Source organism: Canis lupus, chromosome 2, assembly GCF_011100685.1.
Source record: "Canis lupus familiaris isolate Mischka breed German Shepherd chromosome 2, alternate assembly UU_Cfam_GSD_1.0, whole genome shotgun sequence".
NCBI classification, from domain to species: domain Eukaryota; kingdom Metazoa; phylum Chordata; class Mammalia; order Carnivora; family Canidae; genus Canis; species Canis lupus.
Window position 1 is genome coordinate 56,892,839 of NC_049223.1, and position 8,568 is coordinate 56,901,406.

Below are 8,568 nucleotides of genomic sequence, written 5' to 3' on the forward strand. Positions count from 1 at the left end.
ATTTCACTCATCCTCCCATGTACCTCTCCTCTGGTGACTCTAAGTGTGTTCTCTATAGTTAAGAGTGTTTCTTGGTTTGCCTCTCTCTCTTGGCAAGTACTCACAAGCTTTGGACACAAAGAGGTTAGTAGATACTTTACAACAGGAAATATTCAGAAAGTTAATAACTATATGAAAAGATGTTCTACATCATGAATAATCAGGGAAATATAAATTAAGCCACTATGAGGATTGCAATGTATCTAAAAAAAATGCTCAAATTAAAAAGGCTTCAGAATACCAAAATCTGATAAGGATGTAGAACAACCAGAACTCTTTACACTGCTAGTGGGAGTGAAAATCGGTACAACTATGTGCAACTTTCTGGCACTTTCTAAAAGACACGTCTACCCCATGAACCAGTAATTCTACTCCAAGTTATATATCTAAGACTAATGAGTGATTATGCCCCTAAGTAATATACAAGAATGACTATAGCAGCTGTGGAAATAATACAGGAACTCCATTAATAAATATGTTATTTTCTTAAGTGTCTGAGCTACAAATGTATGAAATAATCAATGGGTGAAATAATAAATTCAGATATGACAAAAATAATGTGGTTTTAGATACTGCTGACCAAGATGTTCACTGAAATACTAGCAAAATAGACAATTAGACAAAATAGTTGGTTGAATAGGCCTTTTGTTGACTACATAAACACAGGCAGCCCAATGTGAGAGAGAAGAAATTCTTAGCTATTGCTTAACAAGGAAGAGATCAAATAAACAAAGGCAAATTGGCATCATTTTAATCATGAAATATTCTGGCACAATGCAATAACAACAGAACTCGCAAATCCAAGAGGAACTAATTATAGAGGAAAATTAGAAGTGTCAGAGAGACATGTCTCTTAGGAATCAGTTATCTCCAGTATTTCCAAGTAAATGGTATTCTTCTCTTCACCCTTATTCAGATGATAGTACTACGGAAACAGGTTTTTGTGACCATCAAAGTTTTACAGGAATTTTTCTACAATAAAATGAAATATAATAAATGAATCTTATCTCTATGTTTCTAAATTCTTCTTACGTTGGAGTTTTGAAAATTCAGTTATCTACATTTTAAAGAGACACTCAGTTTGTATATCTGTGTCTGTTCATGGAAACATGAATATTTTGTTTGGTTGGTAAGGCCTTATTTCTGTATCATTTTTATGGGGAAAAGCTATGCACTAATGAGAGACCCTAACTAATCTAGCTTGCCAAATGTATGGCTTTTAATTGCTGAGGGAATTCATTTATAAGATTCAAGGTTTTCCCAGGGTCATTAATTGACAAATTCCTCATGTTGTCTTCTGCAGTTCCAAAATAAAAGAGAGTGCTACTTCCTTAGAACAGGGACACAGAAAAGGAACATGGAAGGAAGTGGGGACAAGTGAAGGAGTTGTAGGGACTTTCAGTCACAACTCCAAAAGCAAGGAAAAGGTATGGAGAAGAAAAGCTAAAAATTTTTCTATGTTTGCATTTCATTAAATAAATTATTTATTTAAAAATTTCCAATTTCAAATGTAGAATATGTTTAATATACAATTTTTGGGATAATACAAAAATAGAGAAAAATATACACCAGATGTATAATTATGCCACCCAAAATAAACACTGAAACTCTTTGATGTGTGTGACCTCAGGCTATATTTTACTGAAATATACTCTCTTTTTCACATATTCAACCATTATTCATATCTTTTCTTAAACATTTTGTATTTTACCTTGGCTTATTTTTATATAGGGTTCTTGAAATTTTCCATAACAATTTATAAGAATTTGATATTAAGGAATATTAATATTAGATACTTGGCTATTTTCATCAGTTCAGCTTTTGCCTCTTAGAATTAGAATATGTTTTTGAGGTAATAGAGAGCATGTTCATCTTCACTGAATAAAATAGAGTAACCTGAACTTCCATGGCTTCTGCCTTTGTCATGATCGTAAGCCAATATTATAAAATACCACAAAGCATGCAATTCACTTCTATACTTCTATCCTTTATTGCTTAAACTGTTATTATTTAGAGTATTTGAATTCATTTTTATTCAAGACTATGTAGCCCACCAGCCCAAGCATTCCTAAGTAACTGTGACTTTATCCTAAGCAGTATATTTTCAGTATATGACTGTTTCACTAAAGTCTTAATTTTTTAAAGATTTTATTTATTTATTCATAGAGACACAGAGGGGGGGGCAGAGGCACAGGCAGAGGGAGAAGCTGGCTCCATGCAGGGAACCTGATGTGGGACATGATCCAGGGTCCCCAGGATCACACCCCAGGCTGCAGGCGGTGCTAAACCGCTGTGCCACTGGGGCTGCCCAAGTCTTAGTTTTTTTTATATCTATTTATTATTCTGTCTATTCTTAGGAAGGTAAAGTATCTTTCCACTTCCCTAGCTCTATAACACAATTTAATATCAATAGACTTGTCTCCCTCATTGTTCTCCTTTTCTAGTTTTCCTAAGAATTTTAAGAGGACTCTTTGGAAGGGCTGGTGGGAAAAGAGGGTGGAAGACATTTTCCCACCTTTCTTGGTGAAGTTGCTTTGTCTCTAGTGGGTATATGACTTAGAATGTACTTCCAATCCTGGCTATCTATAATAGGTTGTCAAATCCATAACATCAAATGTAGTGCTGCTGCAAGTCTAAATGTTTTAGGTAGTAGATGATAAACCAGTATAGCCTGTTACTATAACAAGCTGCAGGTTATTTACACATTATTTTGTAAGTTTCTTAATGGCTCCATGTAACATAAATGATTTTCTGATTCAAAGCTAGCTAAATACCAACTACATTTGGGGGAGCATTCATCCAGGGCTGGAATCTAATTCCATTTTATTAAATTTTACAGAACTTGATTTATAAAAATTGGAATCTGCATTAACCCTATGAGCTAATATACCAGGTATAAGCACTCTTGACACATTAACACATCTATGTTTCTCTGAGATTTGTATGAAAACTGTATGTGGGTGAATAATTTTCAATAAAATTTCTAAGAATCTATTTAAAATATGACATTTTAAGGAGGAGGGAAAAGATGGCTGAAGAGTAGGGTCCCCAAATCACCTGTCTCCACCAAATTACCTAGATAACCTTCAAATCATCCTGAAAATCTACGAATTCGGCCTGAGACTTAAAGAGAGACCAGCTGGAATGCTACAGTGAGAAGAGTTCGTGCTTCCATCAAGGTAGGAAGACGGGGGAAAAAGAAATAAAGAAACAAAAGGCATCCAAGGGGGAGGGGCCCCGCGAGGAGCCGGGCTAAGGCCGGGGCGAGTGTCCCCAGGACAAGAAAGCTCTCCTGGAGAAGCAGGAGCTGCACCAATTTTCCCCAGAGGAAAGGAGCCCGCAGGGAGTTAGAGCAGGACCCCAGGAGGGCGGGGATGCCCGCAGGCTCCCTTGGACATTAACAGACACTTGCGCGCCCAGGAGAGTGCCCCCATATTTCTTGACCGAGCTCCCTAAAAGACTGCAGCGAGCACAGCTGGACCCGGAGCAGCTCGGAGGGGTTCGGGCGGCGGCTCTGCGCGGAGGGGGCTGCGGCCGGGAGCAGCTCGGCGGCGGCTCCGGCAGAGGAAGAGGGTCCGTGCGGAGGGGGCTGCGCGGCTACGGGAGCAGCTCGGAAGGGCTCGGGCGGAGACTCCGCAGAGAGGGCTCCGCGGCCGGGAGCGCGAATCCAACAGCGCAGGCCCCGCAGCACTGGGCGCCGGGACACAGCCCAAGATCCTGCCTCCCCCCGGGACAGGCAGAGGCCAGGAGGGCCCAGGACAGCAAGGACGCTCCTGCCCCGAGCTGAGCAGATCAGCGGTCCCGCCCCAGAGCCTCCAGGCCCTGCAGAGAGCTCCGGAGTTCCTGCGGGGGCTGAATCCAGGGCTCCAGAGCTGGCCGCCGCCACTGTGGTTGTTCCTTCTGGGGCTTCACGGGGTAAACACCCCCCCCCCACTGAGCCCTGCACGAGGCAGGGGGCAGAGCAGCTCCCCCAAGTGCTAACACCTGAAAATCAGCACAACAGGCCCCTCCCCCAGAAGACCAGCTAGACGGACAAGTTCCAGGGGAAGTCAAGGGACCTGAAGTATACAGAATAAGAAGATACTCCCCCGTGGTTTTGTTTGTTTGCTTGTTTTTTGTATGTTTTTTTGCTTTTTGATTTCTGTTTGCTTCCCCCCACCCTTTTTTCCCTTTCTTTCTTTTTCTTTCTCTTTTTCTTCTCTTTTTTTCTTTTTATCTTCCTTTTTTCTTTTTTCTTTTTCTCTTTTCTTTCCTTCTCTCTCTCTCTTTTTCTCCTTTTCCCAATACAACTTGTTTTTGGCCATTCTGCACTGAGCAAAATGACTACAAGGAAAACCTCACCTCAAAAGAAAGAATCAGAAACAGTCCTCTCTCCCACAGAGTTACAAAATCTGGATTACAATTCAATGTCAGAAATCCAATTCAGAAGCACTATTAAACAGCTACTGGGGGCTCTAGAAAAAAGCATAAAGGACTCAAGAGACTCCATGACTGCAGAATTTAGATCTAATCAGGCAGAAATTAAAAATCAATTGAATGAGATGCAATTCAAACTAGAAGTCCTAACGACGAGGGTTAACGAGGTGGAAGAACGAGTGAGTGACATAGAAGACAAGTTGATGGCAAAGAGGGAAACTGAGGAAAAAAGAGACAATTAAAAGAACATGAGGTTAGATTAAGGGAAATAAACGACAGCCTAAGGAAGAAAAACCTACGTTTAATTGGGGTTCCCGAGGGCGCCGAAAGGGCCAGAGGGCCAGAATATGTATTTGAACAAATCATAGCTGAAAACTTTCCTAATCTGGGAAGGGAAACAGGCATTCAGATCCAGGAAATAGAGAGATCGCCCCTAAAATCAATAAAAACCGTTCAACACCTCGACATCTAATAGTGAAGCTTGCAAATTCCAAAGATAAAGAGAAGATCCTTGAAGCAGCAAAAGACAAGAATCCCTGACTTTTATGGGGAGGACTATTAGGGTAACAGCAGACCTCTCCACAGAGACCTGGAAGGCCAGAAACGGCTGGCAGGATATATTCAGGGTCCTAAATGAGAAGAACGTGCAACCAAGAATACTTTATCCAGCAAGGCTCTCATTCAAAATGGAAGGAGAGATAAAGAGCTTCCAAGACAGGCAGGAATTGAAAGAATATGTGACCTCCAAACCAGTTCTGCAAGAAATTTTAAGGGGGATTCTTAAAATTCCCCTTTAAGAAGAAGTTCAGTGGAACAATCCACAAAAACAAGGACTGAATACATATCATGATGACACTAAACTCATATCTTTCAATACTAACTCTGAACGTGAATGGGCTTAATGACCCCATCAAAAGGCACAGGGTTTCAGACTGGATAAAAAAGCAGGACCCATCTATTTTCTGTCTACAAGAGACTCATTTTAGACAGAAGGACACGTACAGCCTGAAAATAAAAGGTTGGAGAACCATTTACCATTCAAATGGTCCTCAAAAGAAAGCAGGGGTAGCCATCCCTATATCAGATAAACTAAAATTTACCCCGAAGACTGTAGTGAGAGACGAAGAGGGACACTATCTCATACTTAAAGGATCTATCCAGCAAGAGGACTTAACAATCCTCAATATATATGCCCCGAATGTGGGAGCTCCCAAATAGTTAAACCAATTAATAACCAAAGTGAAGAAATACTTAGATAATAATACACTTATACTGGGTGACTTCAATGTAGCTCTTTCTATACTCGATAGGTCTTCTAAGCACAACATCTCCAAAGAAACGAGAGCTTTAAATGATACCCTGGACCAGATGGATTTCACAGGCATCTACAGAACTTTACATCCAAACTCAACTGAATACACATTCTTCTCAAGTGCACATGAAACTTTCTCCAGAATAGACCACATACTGGGTCACAAATCAGATCTGAACTGATACCAAAAGATTGGGATCGTCCCCTGCATATTCTCAGACCATAATGCCTTGAAATTAGAACTAAATCACAACAAGAAGTTTGGAAGGACGTCAAACACGTGGAGGTTATGGACCATCCTGCTAAAAGATGAAAGGGTCAACCAGGAAATTAAGGAAGAAATAAAAAGATTCATGGAAACTAATGAGAATGAAGATACAAGCATTCAAAATCTTTGGAATGCAGCAAAAGCAGTCCTAAGGGGGAAATACATCGCAATACAAGCATCCATTCAAAAACTGGAAAGAACTCAAATACAAAAGCTAACCTTACACATAAAGGAGCTAGAGAAAAAACAGCAGATAGAACCTACACCCAGCAGAAGAAGAGAGTTAATTAAGATTCGAGCAGAACTCAACGAAATTGAGACCAGAAGAACTGTGGAACAGATCAACAAAACCAGGAGTTGGTTCTTTGAAAGAATTAAGACAGATAAACCATTAGCCAACCTTGTTAAAAAGAAGAGAGAGAAGACTCAAATTAATAAAATCATGAATGAGAAAGGAGAGATCACTGCCAACACCAAGGAAATACAAACGATTTTAAAAACATATTATGAACAGCTATACGCCAATAAATTAGGTAATCTAGAAGAAATGGACGCATTCCTGGAAAGCCACAAACTACCAAAACTGGAACAGGAAGAAAAAGAAAACCTGAACAGGCCAATAACCAGGGAGAAAATTGAAGCAGTCATCAAAAACCTCCCAAAAAACAAAAGTCCAGGGCCAGATGGCTTCCCAGGGGAATTCTAACAAACGTTTAAAGAAGAAACCATACCTATTCTACTAAAGCTGTTTGGAAAGATAGAAAGAGATGGAGTACTTCCAAATTCGTTCTATGAGGCCAGCATCACTTTAATTCCAAAAGCAGACAAAGACCCCACCAAAAAGGAGAATTACAGACCGATATCCCTGATGAACATGGATGCAAAAATTCTCAACAAGATACTAGCCAATCGGATCCAACAATACATTAAGAAAATTATTCACCATGACCAAGTAGGATTTATCCCCAGGACACAAGGTTGGTTCAACACTCATAAAACAATCAATGTAATTCATCATATCAGCAAGAGAAAAACCAAGAATCATATGATCCTCTCATTAGATGCAGAGAAAGCATTTGACAAAATACAACATCCATTCCTAATCAAAACTCTTCAGAGTGTAGGGATAGAGGGAATATTCCTCAGCATCTTCAAAGCCATCTACGAAAAGCCCACAGCAAATATCATTCTCAATGGGGAAGCACTGAGAGCCTTTCCCCTAAGATCAGGAACAAGACAGGGATGTCCACTCTCACCACTGCTATTCAACATAGTACTGGAAGTCCTAGCCTCAGCAATCAGACAACAAAAGGACATTAAAGGCATTCAAATTGGCAAAGAAGAAGTCAAACTCTCCCTCTTCGCCGATGACATGATACTCTACATAGAAAACCCAAAAGTCTCCACCCCAAGATTGCTAGAACTCATACAGCACTTTGATAGCATGGCAGGATACAAAATCAATGCCCAGAAGTCAGTGGCATTTCTATACACTAACAATGAGACTGAAGAAAGAGAAATTAAGGAGTCAATCTCATTGACAATTGCACCCAATAGCATAAGATACCTAGGAATAAACCCAACCAAAGAGGTAAAGGATCTATACCCTAAAGCTATAGAAGACTTCTGAAAGAAATTGAGGAAGACACAAAGAGATGGAAAAATATTCCATGCTCATGGGTTGGCAGAATTAATATTTTAAAAATGTCAATGTTACCCAGGGCAATTTACACGTTTAATGCAATCCCTATCAAAATACCATGGACTTTCTTCAGAGAGTTAAAACAAATTATTTTAAGATTTGTGTGGAATCAGAAAAGACCCCTAATAGCCAGGAAATTTTAAAAAAGAAAACCATATCTGGGGGCATCACAATGCCAGATTTCAGATTGTACTACAAAGCTGTGGTCATCAAGACAATGTGGTACTGGCAAAAAACAGACAAGAGATCAATGGAACAGAATAGAGAATCCAGAAGTAGACCCTGAACTTTATGGTCAACTAATATTCGATAAAGGAGGAAAGACTATCCACTGGAAGAAAGACAGTCTCTTCAATAAATGGTGCTGGGAAAATTGGACATCCACATGCAGAAGAATAAAACTAGACCAGTACCTTTCACCATACATAAGGATAAACTCAAAATGGATGAAAGATCTAAATGTGAGACAAGATTCCATCAAAATTCTAGAGGAGAACACAGAACTCAGTACTGTGGCTTTTTGAACTCAGCCACAGTAACTTCTTGCAAGATACATTCACAAAGGCAAAAGAAACAAAAGCAAAAATGAACTATTGGGACTTCATCAAGATAAGAAGCTTTTGCACAGCAAAGGATACAGTCAACAAAACTAAAAGACAACCTACAGAATGGGAGAAGATTTTTGCAAATGACTTATCAGATAAAGGGCTAGTTTCCAAGATCTATAAAGAACTTATTAAACTCAACACCAAAGAAACAAACAATCCATCCAATCATGAAATGGGCAAAAGACATGAAGAGAAATCTCACAGAGGAAGATATAGACATGGC